This window comes from Thermobia domestica, chromosome 4, assembly GCF_964235325.1.
Source record: "Thermobia domestica chromosome 4, izTheDome1.hap1.1, whole genome shotgun sequence".
Classification (NCBI taxonomy): Eukaryota; Metazoa; Arthropoda; class Insecta; order Zygentoma; family Lepismatidae; genus Thermobia; species Thermobia domestica.
The window spans coordinates 8,697,376-8,717,993 of record NC_137457.1 but is presented as its reverse complement, the minus strand read 5'-3'; the positions used below and the strand labels follow the sequence as shown (position 1 = coordinate 8,717,993).

Below are 20,618 nucleotides of genomic sequence, written 5' to 3'. Positions count from 1 at the left end.
TACCATACAGGTATAATTCAACATGTTTACCTGTCACGACCTCAATCCTCTTTGTATTCTTCGCCGACAATGTTTTTTATTGTCATTTCACATACCAATAAACTTGTTTTTTATTACTCTGTCGGTATTCTGTAATGTTTATCTACCGCAACCTTAATCTCCTTTGTATTCACCATCGACATTGTTTTGTGTTCACCTAACGCGGTACCAAACTTCTTTTCTATTACCAATTAGCATACAGGTATAATTCAACATGTTTACCTACCACAACCTCAATCTTCTTTGTATTCTTCGCCGACAATGTCTTGTATTCACCTACCCTGGCGCCAAACTTGTTTTTATTACTCTGTCGGCACTCTGTGATGTGTACTAAACGTGTCGTCGGTTTTCCTTTGTATTTGTCTTCATGTTTTAACATGCACCTGTTACCCAACAACGCCATCTTTCCCTCTTGCCCAACCAGTTTCCAAAAGCGCGCGAAAAGTTCAGTTCATGTCTTAAGTTCAGCAGCGAAAGACGTACGAGAACCACGCTCTGTATATGTACCAGCAATGCTTATCATACCGCAATATACACATTCTATACACGAAATTTCTAGTATGCTCACACAGTGTTCGAGAAAATAAAGATACGATCCGTCAAATTAAGAAGTCCCGCATGAATAAAGTTTATTCCCTCCAATTTATAACAACGAGTATTATTATAAATAATACGAAAGAACAAAGAATTAATATGATCACAATCAAAGATTGTTCTGAATTTGCTATGCAAATGATCGAATTAATTAATATAATCACAATCAAATTTAACAACAAGCGTTTCTAGTATGCTCACATATTGTTCGAACATAATATTTTTATAATGAGCTTCTAATGAAGCGAAAGAATGAAAAACGATTCATCAAAATACAAGTTGCTATGCAAATGGTCAAATTAATTAATATAATCACAATCAAATTTAACAACGTGTATGCTTTAGCATACGATTTGGGAAAAAAATAATAAGGAGCTTGCTTAGCAAGCAATCCAATAGAAATTGTTCCAATTAATTTATTAAGAGAATGCAAATAAGAATGAGCTTCTAACGAAGCGAATTAATTAATATAATCACAATCAGAGATTGTTCTATGGAGTATGCTTTAGCAAACGATTCAATAAATAAGGAGTTTGCTCAGCAAGCGAACCAGTACAATTGTTCCGACTAATTTATTAGGAAAATACAAATAAAAGAATAAAAGAATAATTAATTTGATCATAGCATAGCTGTTAGAAACAACCCTATCAAAATCACGTGATACATGTCCTTCATCCTCTTTTCTAGAAACTACTCCATCCCTCCTAACACTCAACCTTTTCCAGGAACCCGTCTAACCACCTAACAAACAGGGTAATAAAACCACCTCCCCCTAAAACCTCCCCAAGGCCGACACGGCCATATTGACATCGAAAGTCGTTAGGTAATAAAGCAATTAAGAGGGCAATAAAATCTATTGTCTACGACTTATAGCTTCAGGTCTACTCTCTACATATACGAAGTAAATTTATTATGAACGATTTGTTAAGAAATTAGCCTTACACTATTACTGCTAATTTACATTGACTACAACTTTAAGCACTATTTCATGAAATTTATATAATAAATACTACACTTGCTGCTAGTGTATACCAGTTACACTTTACGTAAAGTGTACAGGACAAAGGGTGTCATTCCTTACCAGCCTTCGCAAAAATTGCAGAGCACAACGCGAACTAATCGTCAAAAATAAATTATAACTGCTATACCTGTTATAATAAACCACAACTCAAAACTTTGGATTGCGTTGACGCAGATGGTTACGGAATGGTGTCCAAATACACCACTTCACTTCCATATCATGCACTATTGAGCGCCCGAATTGGAGGGGCAGGGGCGCTCACCCTGGCTCAGGATAAATTTCTTAAGATTGTCATAATACAAATGAAAAATAGCAAACGTAATACAGTAACCTTGGAGATTGGGCTACCCTAGAAAATTTTCTTCGGGTGCCCATGGTTGTAGCACCTGAAGGCATTAGGTAGCTTCTAGTAACGATAGACCGAGACTGGGTTATTAGTCTAATATATTGACAAGAATACTTGAGTCACTTCATCTCGTGAAAATAACATAAAAAGACATATATTTTTCCTTGAGGGGGACCTCTTCTAGATCTACCACTGGACCAAGAAAAGTTTATATGTCTTCATTCCTGTGCAAGACGACATAAGGTGCGGAGGGGGCGCAAAGTATTATCATTGTAACACTTAAAAGAGCAGATTAAGATATTGAAAAAAAATGTAGTCTCATCTCATTGAAATAACAGAAAAATAATTATATCATAGATTCAGAGAAGCGCAAGTCCTGGCACCCCATTCTAGATCCGCCACTATCCGTATCATTTATTATCCCATCCTTTTCTCTATGTTCTCTTTAGAGTAGCTAGATTATACGTGTTCTCTCTAACAAGGTATATTCGCGAAATGGTCCCTCAAGATTCGTATAAAACTGATACAAATGTTAAGTTCTCCGCAGCCCAATGTGCATTGTACTAATTTGAGCAGCCCATAACGGTAATTTACATATTTATGGGCCTTTATATATCTGGAATTTATTCATACATTGGCTCAACGCTCGGACACAAAATTGCTTTCAGTTTTTTTAGATGTAACTGGACATGAATGTGCGTATATACAAAACAAATTGGATCAAGTACTTCTCTGACACATGTTACTTACCCCAACCGCCATCTTGGATTCATCTTTCAGTTTTTCAAATGGGAATAGGTGCAAGAGATACATCAAATCCGTGTACAATTTTCTCGAAATGGGCCGCTAAAATTAGTATAATACGCATTGGGCCAACGAGAACTTTGCTTTTGAATCAATTTTACACGAATCCCGAGGGAACAGTTCACAAATGTACCTTGTAAGTTTTATGTTTATATTGCACGATTTACATTGTATCTTTCAATTTACGCCCTAAAAGGAGTATTCCATTTTCTTAAAAATACCTAATAAAGGAAATGATATTGTTGGACACTTTTAACATGTTTTTATTTTTCAACATGTTCACTACATTTGTTATACCGTGGGAGCAACTTGTCTATATCCGTGTCATAGAGCTCGGCCGCCTGAAATTGGAACCACCGTGTAACAACCTCCTCTTCCTCTCCGTCATTATGAAAATGCTCATACTGACCTGACAAGAATCTCTTGAGTTGTAATAACAGATGGTAATCGCTCGAAGCGAGATCCGGCCTATACTGTGGATGATCCGTTCCATGATTCTTGAACAACAGGTGCTCCGTGAGAATAGTGTGCAATAAAGAGCGGGAACTGAGTTCCGTTATTGTGAAGCGAGGATTCTGCATAGTGCATTTCCGAACAAGATCCACAAGATTGTCTGTGACGACCTCCCACTGCGCTTCTCACCATGCACATTTTGGTGTCCTGCTGCGAATTGTCTACATCAGCAACACATCATCTGCTTACTCATGACATTAGGCCCATAGACCTAGCACTGTTAAAGATGAATTTCAATCGTGCATTTGAAACCTTTATTACTGATCGCACTTCTACGCGTCGGTAGCTGGAATAGTAACGTCCATCTTCAACCACTGCCACGACACTACTGAGCAGTGTTGTCAGATTCAGAATAACAGACTTCCCGCCCAAAGCCCTCAAATTTCCCGATCGCTTCCAAAATTTCCCGCCATCAAAGAATAATAATCGTTAATTATTTCAATAATATTAATGATTAATTAATTAATAATTTCAAATTAAATCAAATAACTATGAATAATCAATCAGAAGTAAATGCTTTTCTACGGGAGGTGAAATCTATTATCTGTCAGTAATTTATTTGGTATAGAGAAAAATAAAAATTGTTTGTGTGTATATGTGTGTGCTACTTCCAAACATTATATTCTTTCCTCTTTTCCCTCTCTTCACCCTAACATTCCGTGAATGACTGGCCATAACAAATATACTAAGCAAAGGGCCGTAAACCCTCCCTCCCTTCATTCTTCTCGCAGAATATGGATATTGGCGCGAAAAACACTCAGTTCCATTTGGATACGTTTATAAATCTTTCTTTCTGTTCTGGTTCTTTTGACCTTCAAAGACGCTTCGAATCCATGTATTACTCCATGTACAAAGAGATAAAGACAAAGAGTGAGAAAGAGTCGACATGAAAAGGAAGTGACAGAATTTCCCATTTTCAAGCATAATTTCCCGCATTCCCGCCAATGCTAAGAATTTCCCGTTTTGCGGGAAATTTCCCGCCATCTGACAACACAGCGCTTCGTATAAGAATAATTTGAGCCTGCATCAAATTATTGGTGAAAGACTTCGTCTGTCAACAATGGTTACATTGCTCACAATTTCGATATATCGTAATACATTAATGTGAAGAACAGAATCTGCTGTGCTCTCATAAAGCAAAACCCCAAATGGTTGTATATTTCTGTATGTTCTGCAAGGTCTTTTGAATGTGAGGCGTGCAGAAAGTTTCATTAAGATATAATTAAAAGGCATCCAAGATTCATGCAATAAATTTGATGGATTGGATTTAATATGAGACAAAGACCTAAACGTTACTGTGGCGTGTAAACCACATGAACTCCCAGTGGGAATTGTAATCAGTGGCGAAGCGTAATCCTACAAGTAGGGTGAGCTCGACAAACTAATAACACAAATAACATTTAATGTATCAAAAAAATGTTTAAAATTACAGTCAGGATTCATTTTCCTTATTACGTTAAAAAAAAAAAACCTACCAAATATATTTATTATAAAGAACGTTCTTAGCTCTATTTCTAACACTGTTTAGAGTTGAATTTATGTGCATGTATAGTTTTCTACATTGTAATTTTTTTGTTGTTGTTGTTTAATTTAAAAAGACACTAAATCCACTAAATCGACTAAATCCACACTGATAATCTCCAATAATTTCATCTGCGTATAGGGTCAATCTTGTTAATAAAATATTTGAAAGGATTTTATAGGATGTTGACAGAAGAGAAATGCCTCGATAATTATTACAGTCAGTTTTGTCGACTTTATTGTGAATTGGAACAATGATTGATTCTTTTTCTTTCCACTCTTGTGGCAATTCTTCCTTGTTCCAGATAAGGAGAATGAGTTTCTGTATCTTGTTCCACAATTTTTCGCTCCCAGCTGAAATTAACTCACCCGGAATTTTGTCTACACCAGAGATTTGTATATCTTTAATTTCTTTATAGCGGTTTATATATCTATTCGGTTAGGTTCTGGAATATACGGTTCTGCGGTGTGTATCTCCTTTTCTCGACGCACATTAGTTTTTGGCTGCGTGTTCAGCAAATCGTCAAAGAAATCATTCCATCTATTTAAGATGCTATCCGTATCAGTGAGAACTGTTCTGTCAGCTTTCTCTAATATATAAGCACGAGGTTGATAGCCTTTCTTAAATTCGTTGATCCCCTTTATACATGTACCGAATGTTTTTATTTTTACTATTATCTTCAAGTTCCTTAATTGTAGCTTTCAAAAAATCGCGTTTCTTTGTTCTAAAATTTTGCAAGTTTCCGCTTGATGTCTACGAAATTTTGTGTAGTTATTTCATTCGGATTTTGTAGCCAACGTAATTCTGTCTGTTTTCTCATTCCTGCATTCCTGGTCGAATGAGAGATTTAATTTAAAGAAATTAGATGAGAGGCAGGTAAGAGAGGAATAGAAGATTGAAGTTTCGAATAGATTCTCGGTTTTAGAAGATTCGGAGTGTATTTATGAACGTCACAATGTGGGTAGAAGGCACGGTGGCTTACTGGTGAGGCGCTTATCTCTGGTGCATGGTGTCCCTAGTTTTATCCCCGGCGAAGTAAGTTCGTGCTGGACAACATCGCGCACGTGGATTTTTTTCGGGGTATTCTCGTTTCCTCGCGCATTATCATTCCACCATTTTTTCCATCATTATTCACTTGCCTCAATCAGCCGTCTTCTTTAGCCTAAGATTCAGAAACGTTGGATGGTAAACTGAAAGACTTCATTTCACATTTTTTTTTAAAAAAAAATTAAAATCGTTTTACGTAACTGTATGCAACTGTGAGGATCGTATGGTTTCGTTAAACTTATTTTCTGAAAATTGTGAGCCCTAGGCAATTTGACGCTAGCAATAGCATCATTTGTCGCCCTACTTTCTCCACAAAGAACAAATCTTAAATGCTGCGATTTTAAGTATGCTACCCTATTATGAACAACGAAGGGGAGAGAAAGTGCACTCGCACTCAGAAAGGCTTAAAGACTACAAATATCTCACTGTCTCTTTTTTCTCCTTTAAGCAATAATCTAATATGTTAGTGAAAGATGAAGCAAACATACCTGCAGAGGAAAGATGGTAATCCTTTTTATGGAATTCGATATCAAGATTCAATCTCAATATATCAGTTTGCAATTACTGTGCAACTTGCTCCTTTGACTTTATTTCTTGATTTTCTTTCTACATTTGGTACTTTTAAAAAGAAACTTGTTTCCACCTTCAATGATGAGGAACTTGTTTGTGACAAAGACAAGACTAGTTTTCGTGCTAATAAGCACAACACTTGCTCGCTATAATTTTGGTCTCCTTCGAGGGGGCACTCTCAGAGCTCCGAGGGGAAGAAATCTGCCTGGAAGAAACACTGTTCGATAATTGATTTATTCTATTTGGCAACAATCAAGCAATTCACGCTCTGATTTGTTTGATCATTTGCTTTAGCACTGTCAATGTGACCTTAACTAATGCAACCTAAACATAATTTATGAATGTAGTATTCAAATGGAAGGTCCGCTTAGTACATTTAAATACCATTATTATGAAGTCTGTTTCCAACAAGAACTATTTATTTTAAATAATGTAGGCCCCACGTAGCGTAGTCGCTAACGTTCTTGTCTTTGGTGCGAGCGGTCCCCAGTTGGAGCACTCGGTCGAAAAAGTGTAAAACGCTTTTTCAGGCCAGCCACCCTGAATGAGGTTTTCCTGGGTTCTCATTCACACGAGCTAACTTATATGTCCCAGGCTGCTTCCTTCCCCATTTCTTTATTCCTTCTTCTTCCACGGATAGTGAGGGACATCACCTGCTAGATGGCCTTAGATGCCGAAAGCCCAGAAATCCAAATCCTAAATCCTAAATATAGTTATGACAATTCTGCTGCCCCGTACAAATGCACGTGTTGCACATAAGTCATAGTCCGTCAGTTAGACCGCTAAAAATGAGAAAATAACTCAAATATTTTCTACTTTCAAATTATTATGTAATGATCATAAAACATATTTGAACCATGTTCTACAATGAACTAATAGATTTCTCGATCCAAAGAAACATGGAATAGAAACGAAAAGTTAATAAAATGGACGTTAATTGAGAGACTTATGACGTTTTTAAGAATTTACGCCGCCATTTTGTTTTTGGCCGCCATTTTAAGAAAGCTACTCTCCCAGAGTGGGCAACATGTCGTTTTCCACTGTTGGCACTGTACGGAACAGTTTAAAATATGTTGTAGCTCCTCCCTTTTAGTGATGTTAAATTTTGCTGAATCTGATAGACTATTATGGTAGAGTCAATCCTGTTTCTGAATATTACGTCTCTTTCAATTTGTACCCTAAATATCGTAAAATATTTTCTTTTCCTTTAAGAAATTTGGCATCCGTACACTGTAAAAAGTAAAACAGCATTTAAATACTTTTAATTCAGGTGTTAAGGGGGAAATATATCAAGTGTGTGTTTATAAAATGTGTTTGGCGTGTCCAAAAGCGTTTTCTCCGAAAACAGTATCTATAAGTATACCACATTGACTTGATCCCTAGTCTTCCGTTGCAAGCGCTGCTATCGGCTGAAGGAATTCCACTCACTTTCTCTTATTTAGCAACAGCTGAACCCTTATTGGCTCAACGCGTGGGTGTGTGAGGGTGTGAGCTTTAGTTCGCATTTTTGCCGCGGCTCAAGACATTTTGGCAGCACAATAGTATAACTTATTTAAAACACTTCTTCTCGGCAAACAGTTCGAAAACAAAGTGATGACATATATTTTGCACATTTTGTACATACATCTGGGACATACTTGGACAACGCAGTATCTCCAAGGGGTGAATATGTGTCATTTGGACGTATTCAAAGAGTTTCAGTAATGTGTACAGTGTCCTATTGTCTCTAAAAGTAGTTTCTCTATTTTTCGCAGTGTAGTTCTTTATCTCCTTCTTCTGATTGTTAAACTGTGTTTCTTCGGTCATGCATTGGCCAATGGAAAATAAATATTCTAGATATAACGCTGTTATCCAGTCTAATGTAATGACTAACAAGGTACATTCGCGATGTCTCCACTCGGGATTGGTATAAAATGCATTCAAATCGCTGCCCAATGTGTATTGTACTAGTTTTAGTGCAATTTAAGTGTCTAACATTTAACATGCAATATCTTGCAAACGGTACAAGCTATAATAAAACTTACTACACCAATGAATTTTCGAGAAAATTCTACATGAATTTGATGTATCACTTGCACCTATTTCCATTTAAAAAAAAAAACGAAAGTTGAATCGAATATGGTGGATACAAGATGAATGCCGGGATGGTAGCAGTACTTAATTCAATTTGTTTTGCATATGCCTTCCGGAGATGGAGTGGGTCAACAGCATGTGACCCACTGTGACCCACTACGACCCAACACCCACCATAACCCACTGCGACCCACCACCCACCGTGACCCACTGCGACCCACTACCCACCATGACCCACTGCGATCCACCGACTCAGTATGATCTACCGACCCTCTGCTCACTGCATTGTAGACAGTATCTTCTGAAGACTGGTAAATTTGTCTTCGTTTTACTTTCAAGACCTTCATTTCCCTCCCTTTTCCACTTGTTTCTGTCTACTTACCTGAGGTGAGTATATATAGCCAAGTGAAAAAAGAACTTCAACGCTTTTGGATATTGATATTTTTAATTGTAATAATAGCAATAGGACTTCTACTGCTGCTTGGCTTTCGAGATCTGTGAGTTTTTAGAGGACCTAACTACTGGAAAAAATACATTTTTGAATCACTATAATATATAAATTATTATATAAAAAATTGAATGTAACTATGTGTGCCTGATCATCACGGTCAAATTGCAAAGTCAAATGAAATTACCTTTGGTATATAGTTAGGCCTTAATCCAAACTGAGATGTTATATTGCTTTTATTATAATGCATAATATCCTAAGGAGATAGAGAGGATCCGAATTTTTGCGAAAAAAAATGAGTATCTCGCAAACCGTTAAACTTACGGAGCTGAATTTCAATGTATTAACTCTTTATTGAAAATAAACAGAATGTGTCCTAGCATTTTTTTTTAAAATTCTCCTTTATGTGTGTGGGGGGAGGGGGCATTTTCTATATATGGAAAATTGATAGTGAGTTGGTTTGTAAAAATGATCGAAAACGATCGATGTCATTTAAGAAAAAAAATCAGAAACAAAAAATACAGTGCTTGGCTTCATATATCCATTGCTTTCTACTATAATAATAGAAGCTTATGTTTATTATATGGAGCGCTTACAGCACAGGACAATCAACCCAAAAACTTGTGACTAAAATAGGCATAAAATTTCTACTGTAAGCTTAATTACACGGAAATTTTTAGTTTGGATTGTACGCATAATTATATGGAAAATTTTACACTTTTTTCCCTTTACGTTGGTCTACTTACCTTGATTTAGAACTTTCAGATATCATCCTTTTTTCCACTGAAAAGTATTGATAATTCAACAAGGAAATAATTATACTATGATAATTTAATTTAAATTCATCGTAATTTGGCACAAGGCAAGCAGCAGTGTAGTAATTGAAGGTGAAGAAGGAGGGAAATTCCCATTCACCTCTGAATACTCCAGGAACCTCGTTCCCTTTCGCTTTCTAGACGGGGGAGGGAACTTGGTAATGGCATCAATCCTTCATGTGTAATTGTAAAAATTAAATTTATAAACAAATAAGAAATCATCAATTTATCAGGCTTTAACTGATAATTTATTCACAAGATTCAGTATCGAAGGCATGGTAGATGAAGTTTCTGTTCTCCATGAGTCGACATTGCCAACTGACATGGTCGATATGGAAAAGATATTGTATGGTGAAGAGAGATACTTCTTGCTGAGTATTTCAAAACTTACTAAGAAAAATCGTTATCAGACTTAAGTCTAACAAGCCGATTGTCGATAAGGAGTTGCAGAAATCGGGTGGAAGTACTACCAATTTCCACGACAGAGTGCGAACGGGGATTTCCCCTTATGAATTTACAGATGACTGATATTAGAAATAGACTAAGTGCTGAAACATTGTCTAACTTGTTGCTCATCAATGTTAATGGCCCACCGCTAGACAAGCTCAAAGTACACGAGCTAGTTATTTCTTGGCTGAAGGATGGACATCATTCCGCTGCGGATGATTTACCACGAAAAAGTTACCAACAGGAAATAAACCCGATTTCAGATTTGTTTTAAGGTGGAAAATTACGAGTTATAGAAAATGTATACTTGTATTAGTAATGGCTTATTTGTGTTATTCAACTTTGTACCTATCTTTTAGTAAGTCTCTTCTATGCTTTAGCTAACTACTTTCAACAAGTATTCATAATAATTGCAATTATGCATATTTGTAACTTAAATTTAACGTGGTGTTTTAGTGATTACACAAATTACAATTATGACCATACTTTATGGAGATGCTCTCACATAGGGTACCCGAGCACCTTTATAAACTATGAAAAACTGATTTTTCAAGTTTTTTGTGAGAAAAATACTGTGAACTGAAAAACCATAACCTTTTCCATATTGTACAGGGGTATTTTCCTGCGAATAGAAGTTTCTTTTGGAATGCGTTCAGAAATTAACACTTGCAAGAATACTCTCTTAGTACAAGTATATTTTAGGCACACACTAATTTCCTCCTACCTCGAACTGTTTCAATTTCCTGACTGACAAACACTTTACCATTTTATATCATAAAGGTCAGATCCACCGTTATTCTAACAGAGTGGTGCTTGAGTGATTGACTAGAAATTCAAACTCCGATTAGCGACAACTTCACAATCTTGTTTTATTACAAGTGTAAATTCTTTAGTCAGTACAGAAGAAGCCGTGGATCGTGTTCAGAGTTGATGATGGATTTTGGTTAGTCAGAATAGGTCACAGTAGATGAGAGTGGTTCATGGTGGGTGGTGGGTCACAGTGGGTCAGTGGGTCACGGTGGGTGGTGGGTCATGGTGGGTGGTGGGTCAGAGTGGGTCACGGTGTGTGATGGGTCAGTGGGTCGTGGGTCACGGTGGGTGGTGAGTCAGTGGGTAGTGGGTCAAGCTTTCATTGACCCACGCCAACTCTGATGCCCTCATTCATGTCCAGTTACATCTAAAGGAACTAAAAGCAATTATGTGTCCGAGCGTTATACTAGCGTATGATTGAATTCCGGATAATTATATGAAGATCCAAAAATATGTAAATTACCGGTATGGGCCGCGGAGAACTTTGCACTTGAATCAATTTTACGCGAATAGCAACAAGATACTTCGCAAACGTGTCTTGTAAGAAGAAAGGAAATGAATAATATCTAATTTTATGTACTACGTCTATGCCCTTGTACTTCTGAGATCTTTGGTGTATCTCAACTTACCTCACAGGAACTACAATTTTGCATGAGAACTAGATTATATAGTTTTCAATATATTTCTAGAAATAAACCAGAATGTACAAACAAATTGTTAACAGAAGTGAATATTGAATTCATTTCAAAAGAAAAGTTTAATGTAAGTTCTGAACAAAGAAACAATGATTTACAACAAACACTTCATAGTAATTACAAACTGAAGCCCTTAACATTCTATGACAACGACACCACCAAAACCAAGAAAATGACTCATTTAATCTGTCATCATATTATTTAAGAGGAAACTTTACCAAAATCGTTGCATCCGAAAAAGAAAATTGAAATATACATATTCTCTGACCTTAAATTAATTTGCCATGAACAATTAAATTGGCCAATTTACTTACAGCGCCTAGCATGTCTTCTAAGAAATCGACAGCAGCCTCTCGACAGCTGACCGGTAAGCAAATGAAAGAATTGAAAGATGTTTTTAACATGTTTGACAAGAACGGCGATGGACAGATATCAGTGAAAGAGATGGGCCGAATATTCCAATCGATGGGCATCAACCCAACAAAGAGGGAACTGCAGGACATGATTTCCGAAGTAGATGTGGATCAAGATGGTAACATTGACTTTGACGAGTTTTGTTTAATTATGTTGAAACGCGTAGGTAACGAGTCAGAAGAGGACGAACTGAAGAAGGCATTCAAGGTGTTCGACAGGCGAGGCGTCGGGTACCTCACCGCAGAAGATTTGCGGATTGTGATGACCAACCTTGGCGACAAACTCACTGAAGCTGAAGCCGAGGCCATGCTACAAGAAGCAGACAAAAATGGTGACGGAATAATTGACTACGAAGAATTTGCGGAAATGATGAAACAGTAATTCTCAAACTCCTTTATCAATAATTACACAAATATCCAGATTTCTTTGCTCAAATGTTAACGTAAAAACATTTTTCAAGTAATTTGTTGTTTTACTTACTGAAGTTCAACAAAATTGTTGAAATGCCAACTTACCTATTAGACAGTAAATAAACAATATCAAACTTTACGAATCGCTTTGCAAACAAGATTTGTGAACAATTTTTTCTCTCGGCTTACGAAGAATATTTCAGGGTGTCAAATGCATGTACTAACAGTTCCACGCCCTCACTAGTGCTTTTGTGCGTTTGCCGTAAACATGAGGGCGGTATTCAGCGAGAATTCGTTAATCAATCGTTAGTCACGTTACTTGTTAGTATGGTATTAGCTCTACACTAAGAAGAATGTACTTTCTGGTATTTAGATTCTGCTTCGAGTTCAGCTCATAAGTTGATTTGGGAATAGTTAACTAATATAACCCCAATACCTAGAGGGGAAAAATATAATATGGCACCTACGGATACCTAGTCATCCGCGGGCCCTAGTCTGTAAAAATGAAAATATACGAAATACGAAATTTGAAATGTTTTCTTCGTTGTTTGACATCACAGCAACTTAAAATAGTTACAAAATCGAAGTATAATTAACGTATTCATTTCTGAAGGAAGTATTTACGGGAGGAATAAGTAGAAGTCAATTACCCCATTGACAATCCGCTGGCGGGCCGCCACAAGCCAAACAGTGCGTCTCGGGCCAGTATCGACAGCAGCCCGCCAAGGACTGTACACTTTTACCGCCGGCGGTCCGCTTAGCTCTAACGTGCCTGGTCAGTGGTTGGTCAGTGATTTCTGGTTTTTACGATCACAAATTCCTACGCAGGCAGCCGGATGAATATATGCCTGGATCTCAAGAACCAGGTTTCGGAGGAACCAAAGTAAAGTACCGGTAAATATTACCGTTTTTCTGTAATCAAACTGAAACAAAATCGAAAAATTGCTTTGTAGAAACAGTAGTGTGCATGAGATACAGTTATCACAAGTCGGCTAACTGCTTTCGTTAATGCGAATTCTACAAATTTCTGCTTAACGAAAGCAGTAAGCCGATTCGTAATAACTGTATCTCATGCACACTACTTACTATTCCTACAAAGCAATTTTTCGATAATGTTTTCAGTTTGATTACAAGAAAAAAGATAAAATTAGCGGTACTTTAATTTGGTTTATGGGGCTCCTTAACACACAGCAACACATGTGTTACGCTAACTATAGTCATTGGGAAGAAACCAGTGAAGGGACACAATATAACATTTACTTTATTCGTCGTCTTCCTCACCAGGGGCCACTTACACATCATGTTCTTGTCGTTTTCGCTTAACAAGCAACTTGGTACAGTTGCCAGACTATTGTTCACTTGGAAAAGCACTACAGTATAATGCATCAACATTTTTATCACTCACAAAATATCTTCTCCCACTTGTACGTGTAAACTCTCTTTGTACCGTAAAGAAGTCCACCCACACTGCATCACCATGTAACAAATGAAGAACGCGAACCGAACATACAGGTAGCGCGACCAGGCGACGATTTCTCCAATCAGACTCTTTAGCGGCAAGGCTGTTATTGTCGCTGCTGGGCCGCCATGCGAAATAGCTGCAAAACTGCATCGCGGGTATTTTAATGGAACAATTGCTATCGTAGCTGGCGGACTGCCACGGGAAACAACTGCAAAACGGCATAAGCGGCCATCGCCTACATCCCGCCTTGACACCGCCTGTGTTGGCAGCCTGGCCGTTGAAGTAGGAGGCGGTCCGCCATCGATGGCGACAAATTGTCAATGGGGTTAACATTAGTGACAATAGAAGGATTATGTTCTACTTATTAGTGAAAATAATTTATCACGGTATGTATTCCTCAGAAAACAAAAGTTTCTACCCATCTTTCACTGTTTATTTTAAGACACAGTTTTGCTATCGTAGAGGACTCACAAGCAAGGGGCGCGATATCGAGACTCGAATTGCGTAATAAGAGTTATATATACTGAAAGAGCATCAGGTAATTAGTAAGTTACCAAATTATTAGCTGCAGTCCGCCAGTAGGGAAAAAGTTATGGGACTGTAAAGTTCAAAGCCTAGCGTACGAAAACTACGCAAAACTTAGCATTCGGCTTGTTTTTCTTTGTATTGACAAGAGATAATGAACTCTAACGTATTCTCATCACAGAACATGATGTTTGACATAAGAAAATCTGTATGAGAAGAATTGTCAGTGTTTCCATCTATAGAAATTACAGTATTGCCAGAATAATAATACCGCGAAAAGCTCGGTTTCCAGCGAATGAAACAGTAAACACAACAGTGTTCTGTGACATCATGTTTTCGTGGTTCGCACGGAACTACGTTTTACATAATACATTATTTAGTTTTTAAGAATCAAAGTAGTTATAATATACTTGTATTAACATTACAGAATATTATTTAAACAGAAGTGCAAAAGCTACCAAGAGAACACTAGTATGAAGGTGCTTCGCAAAGTAGACCTCACGATAAACCTGTGAAAATGTCATTCGGGTTCGAATCGGTTTGTTCGTTGGGCATTTATCGTGAGGCATACCGACAGACAGACAACACAAATGCCGAGCATCGCGAATCGTAAAACTCGGTTCGTGTTGTCAGTGATATATCATCCAACGCCGTTCAATTCATTCTTGTAGTCCGTGCCTTAACGAAAAATGTAGAGTATTCTAGCAACACTGTATGTCTATAGATGATGTGTTGTCACTGCGCGTCGCTGGCTATCGTCCAATGTGCATATTGTACTAACTGTTTTTGTTTGGATCACTCAATATTTCTGCTCTTCATATCAATTGTGTGGCTTAACACTGTCATTTACATAGCTATCTCCCCTTCCCAAACAAATACCATTTGCTATTGCACACACAAACAGGTTATTCCTTCTGTTTGCCATAGTCTCTCATGTTCACCTTGCAGCGCCATAATTTGGCCCTACTGGCGGACTGCAGCTAATAACGTGGTCACTTCATGATTGATGCTCTTTCAGAATATACTTTATAACCCGTATTGTGCAACGCAAGTCCCGATCACCTACTATTTGCTTTCAAGGTTTTCGAGGTATTCTTATTCTGGCAACACTGTAATTTCTATGGATGGCAACACTGACAATTCTTCTCATACAAATTTTCTTATGTCAAACATCATATTTTGTAATGGGAATACGTTAGAATTCATTATCTCTTGTCAATACAAAGAGGATCAAGCCGAATGCTAAGTTTTGTGTGGTTTTCGTACGCCAGGCTCTGAACTTTACAGTCCCATAACTTTTTCCCTACTGGCGGATCGCAGCTAATAATTTGTTAACTTACTAACTACCTGATGCTCTTTCAGTATATGTAACTCTTATTGCGCAATTCGAGTCTCGATATCGCGCCCCTTGCTTGTCAGCTAAATAGCTGCTTCATAGTTAATTCACCCGTTGAGGTGAAAGTAAAGAAAGACAGTTAATTAATTACTTTTGTATTCTCATAAAGTAAGTTTATTGGGCTAAAGCGTTGCTAAACGAGGATACCTTCTCTCTAAATTAATTAGTCACATGTGATTTACTTAGTCAGCTTCTACGTGCTAATCAGAGATTCTGGCTTCACTTCTGATAACCAAGCTTTAATCAAATCCTTAATATGGTGTTAATCATACTCAAAACGATTGATAAGGCCCGTTAAGTTCAATCGAAGTACACCTCACATACTGATCTTAAAATATCACAGAACTCAGCAGTTAGTTCTGAAATATTGATCTACGCCTATCACGAATCACATGATCCACGCGTTCATAAAGGTTGCCATAGTTTTTACACTATTGACGGTCCTAATCGTGCACATCAGTAAGTCTTTCTTTTTACTCTTTGCAACAATCATGCACTTTGGATCACTCGTGAAGTTCTCGCCGTAATCCTTACACTCATTTGGCTACGGCTGTATTAAGCCCTTCTGCTTGAAGCAATCGAATTATATTATGCAGTTCATACTTGGAGGGGGTTAAGTTCCAAAGTTGGTCGTCCATTTCTAGCAAAATTTTGAAAATTCACCAGCTCCTTTGTGTGCTTGACAATATGCAAAAAGAGTGAAAGTTGTGTTTATTACTTTTTATATAGGCGGATATAATCATGGAACTATTCTCCAAGCGGAGGGAACTACATTGCGCAAGGTTACCGCATCGGCGGCTGGAGGAAAGTAACGGCATTTGTATTCTGAACATGACTGGAGATGTAGAGAGACGCTCCAGTTTGTATCCTTACGCAGAGACGAAAACTTATACTATTTGTTTCAACAAAATGGGTCCATCCTATCCCCCCCCCCCCGCCCCACGTATCCGTACTTTACTCTACTCCATTTTACCCTTTTAAAACGGTCTTTAAAATTGATGATTTTCAAATTTTCGTAGTTGTTATTACGTTTTTTTTTTTGTCGAAAACTAAGCGGTCGACCAACTTCAAAATAAATGTCCTTCGCGGATACTTTAATTACAGTCGGAACGTTTTCAGGCTCGCATAAATGATGAAACGGTAGAGTCTTAGATAGTGTGGGAGGAAAGTCGACGTCCAGAAAACAGCTTTCCCTTGTCCTCATTTCGTTATTCCACGTACTGTTTCTCTGGTGGCTTGACGGAGGTTTGAGAATATATCGGTAGCTCTTGTATATTTTTCATCATAGAAAAACACATAAAAATGTTTGTGTTGATAGAACGAAATAGTCCCTAATAGCATGTTAGTTTGAAGCAAGCCTTTCACTACATTTGATTTTAACTTGCTAGACTTTCCGTGCACTGTACACCTGCTGCAGGCGTTTTGAAAGAGTTACCCGCAAATATCAATTTGATTTTCACTTGCTAGAGTTTACTTGCCTCGGACGCTTCTGCAACTTTGTAGCAAGTGTGTCAGTTCTAGTTTCTACCAACAGGTGGCACAAAAGTGTAATCTTAGAAATCCCCCCGCCAAGCCGCCATTTGTAGTAGGTGGGAAGTGTGTGAAGCATTAAAACAAATGGATAATTAAGATAATTACGTAAGTATCCAGTATGAAGAAATAATATATATATATATTAAACGTGTATTCTTTGACAAAGTTGTTGAGAAAAATATACTGTGTGATTGTTTGTATACGGTAAATGTTCGGTTTGTAAAAGGCATGCAATGCAATGCAAGTATATACCTGCAGAAGACTTACTACACTCACTTGCTGAAGACCTACTATAGACTTGCAATGCAAGTATATAGTTGCAGAGGACTTACTACAAACTTACTGTAGACTTGCAGTGCAAGTGGTATTCTTGCAGACTTGCGTCAAACCTGCACTAACTTTCTGCCGACTTGCTGTGAACTTGCAATAGGCTTGCTGTGCAAGTAAAAATCTTCCAGAGACTTCCTCTGCAAACTTCACCATACACTTGCACTGCAGATGTGCTGCAAGTTCGAAGAGCGTCAACTAGGCAGTTTGCATTAAACTTGCATCAAACATGCAGACTTGCATCACAAGTCTGTTGCAAGTTTGCCAGACTTGAATTGCAAATCTGCTGCAAGTTTTTTGCAAGTCATTTTTGCTATCTGAGTTTGTATTTATATTAATTTCAATGGTTAGATCTAATTTGCGTTGACAAGCATCCTGTGTTACGGACAGTGACGTATAATGAAAATTTATTGCTGTTTACCGCAGCTTGTATAGAATAATATCTTAACTCTATACCATTTCACACTATATTTCATATTTTTGAGAATGTTAGTTTAATTCTTACAAGAACTGTATTTGCAATGCATATGCTAATTATAACTTATTTTATGTTAGGTCCGGTCACAAATAGACAAAGAGTCGCGATAGCTCAGTGGTAGAATGCTCTACTCTGCTGTGTGGGTTTCCTGGCCATATTTTTGGATCAAAATGTTGCGATCTTCACATGTAGTGTGTCTGTCGTTAATTTTTATTTAAGTCGTTGCTTCAGACTTATATTATACAACAGTTACATGCTGCACGTATGGGTGTACAAATAGGAGTGAGGAGAAATTACCGGAAATAACCTTTCACAGGTAAGAAAACTCACCAATCACAAGATACGTATGTCTGTGACGTGTGGCTTCACGATTTTGTGATATGGGCAGATCCTCTATTTTATATCGTCCTTGGCGATACCTTCACGTGACGTCACAGACCGCAAAGAATCATGGAGAAAATGAGAGCAGAAAGGCCAAATTGAGAGTCTCCTGAGTTAGTTGTACTGTTCAATTGAAAATCACAAATGGTTTTGAGTAATTACATATCGAATACACATCATTCTGATTTTACTTTTTTATTTTTTAAGATTGGAAAACATTTACATACACTATGTGATCAAAAGTATCCGGACACCCCCTAAAACATACGTTTTTCATATTAGGTGCATTGTGCTGGCACCTACTGCCAGGTACTCATTATCAGCAACCTCAGTAGTCATTAGACATCGTGAGAAAGCAGAATGGTGCGCTCCGCGGAACTCACAGACTTCGAATGTGGTCAGATGATTGGGTGTCACTTGTGTTAGAAGTCTGTACACGAGATTTCCACGCTCCTAAACTTCCCTAGGTCAACTGTGTCTGATATGATAGTGAAGTGGAAACGTAAAGGGACATATACAGCACAAAAGCGTACAGGCCAACCTCGTCTGTTGACTGACAGAGACCGCCGGCAGTTGAAGAGAGTCAACATCTATCCAGATAATCACACACGAATTCCAAACTGCATCAGGATCCACTCCAAGTACTATGACAGTTAGGCGTGATGTGAGAAAACTTGGATTTCATGGTCGAGCGGCTGCTCATACGTCACACATCACGCAGGTAAATGCCAAAGGACGCCTCACTTGGTATAAGGAGCGTAAACATTAGACGATTAAACAGTGGAAAAACGTTGTGTGGAGTGACGAATCAAGGTACATAATATGGTGATCCGATGGCAGGGTGTGAGTATGGCGAATGCCTGGTGACGTCATCTGTCAGCGTGTGTAGTGCCAACAGTAAACTTCGGAGGTGGTGGTGTTATGGTGTGGTAGTGTTTTTCTTGGAGGAGGCTTGCACCCCTTGTTGTTTTGTGTAGCACTCTCACAGCGCAGGCCTACATTGATGTTTTAAGCACCTTCTTGCTTCTCACTGTTGAAGAACAATTCGGGGATGGTGATTGCATCTTTCAACACGATGGAGCACCTGTTCATACTGCACGGCCTGTGGCGGAGTGGTTACACAACCATAACATCCCTGTAATGGACTGGCCTGCACAGAGTCCTGACTTAAATCATTTAGAACACCTTTGGGATCTTTTGGAACGCCGACTTCGTGCCAGGCCTCGCCGACCTACATCGATACGTCTCCTCAGTTCAGCAATCCGTGAAGAATGGGCTGCCTTTCCCCAAAAAACCTTCCAGCACCTGATTGAAAGTATGCCTGCGAGAGTGGAAGCTGTCATCAGTGCTAAGGGTGGGCCAACACCATATTGAATTCCAGCAGTAGCGATGGAGGGCGCCACGAACTTGTAAGTCATTTTCAGCTAGGTGTCCGGATACTTTTGATCACATAGTGTATCTTCTTTTACCGTCCATATACAGTCAAAGGAAGCCTGATTAAGATTCCTGAACAATATCACTGTATTGGAACGACGCGAGCGAAAACTTTTTTTGGACTTGAAAGTAAACTAATGTAAAAATCTGGTCAAAAGCAACTTGGTTTCATTTCTTGTTTATTACCCTTATACTGGGTTATTCAAAAGTGCGGATCAGAGATTCTCAATTACCTGTATCTCTTATAATAATATTAGATAATAAAGTAACAATGGATTTAACATAACATTTGCGGAACTGGTATTAATTGTCCAAATTAGTTTTAATGTATTTAATACTAGTTGAATATACCCATGCTTCGCACGGGCGCTGTATTTGGAAGTCAACACCTGCAGGAGTATCACCATTGATCTCAGCGACCGCAAGAACTGTGGATTTGATACTAATATCGGTCATTTTGGGCTATTTTTTTTTACATGCCTCGGTATCTCCCCTTCCCCCCGCTGACTCCTTG

At 38.1% G+C, this 20,618-nt stretch overlaps 1 pseudogene; it reads left to right on the top strand.

The window, feature by feature from the left end:
* The first annotated feature begins 11,866 nt into the window (after positions 1 to 11,866).
* Positions 11,867 to 12,621, top strand: LOC145683246 (neo-calmodulin pseudogene; annotated as a pseudogene).
* The last annotated feature ends 7,997 nt before the right edge of the window (positions 12,622 to 20,618 follow it).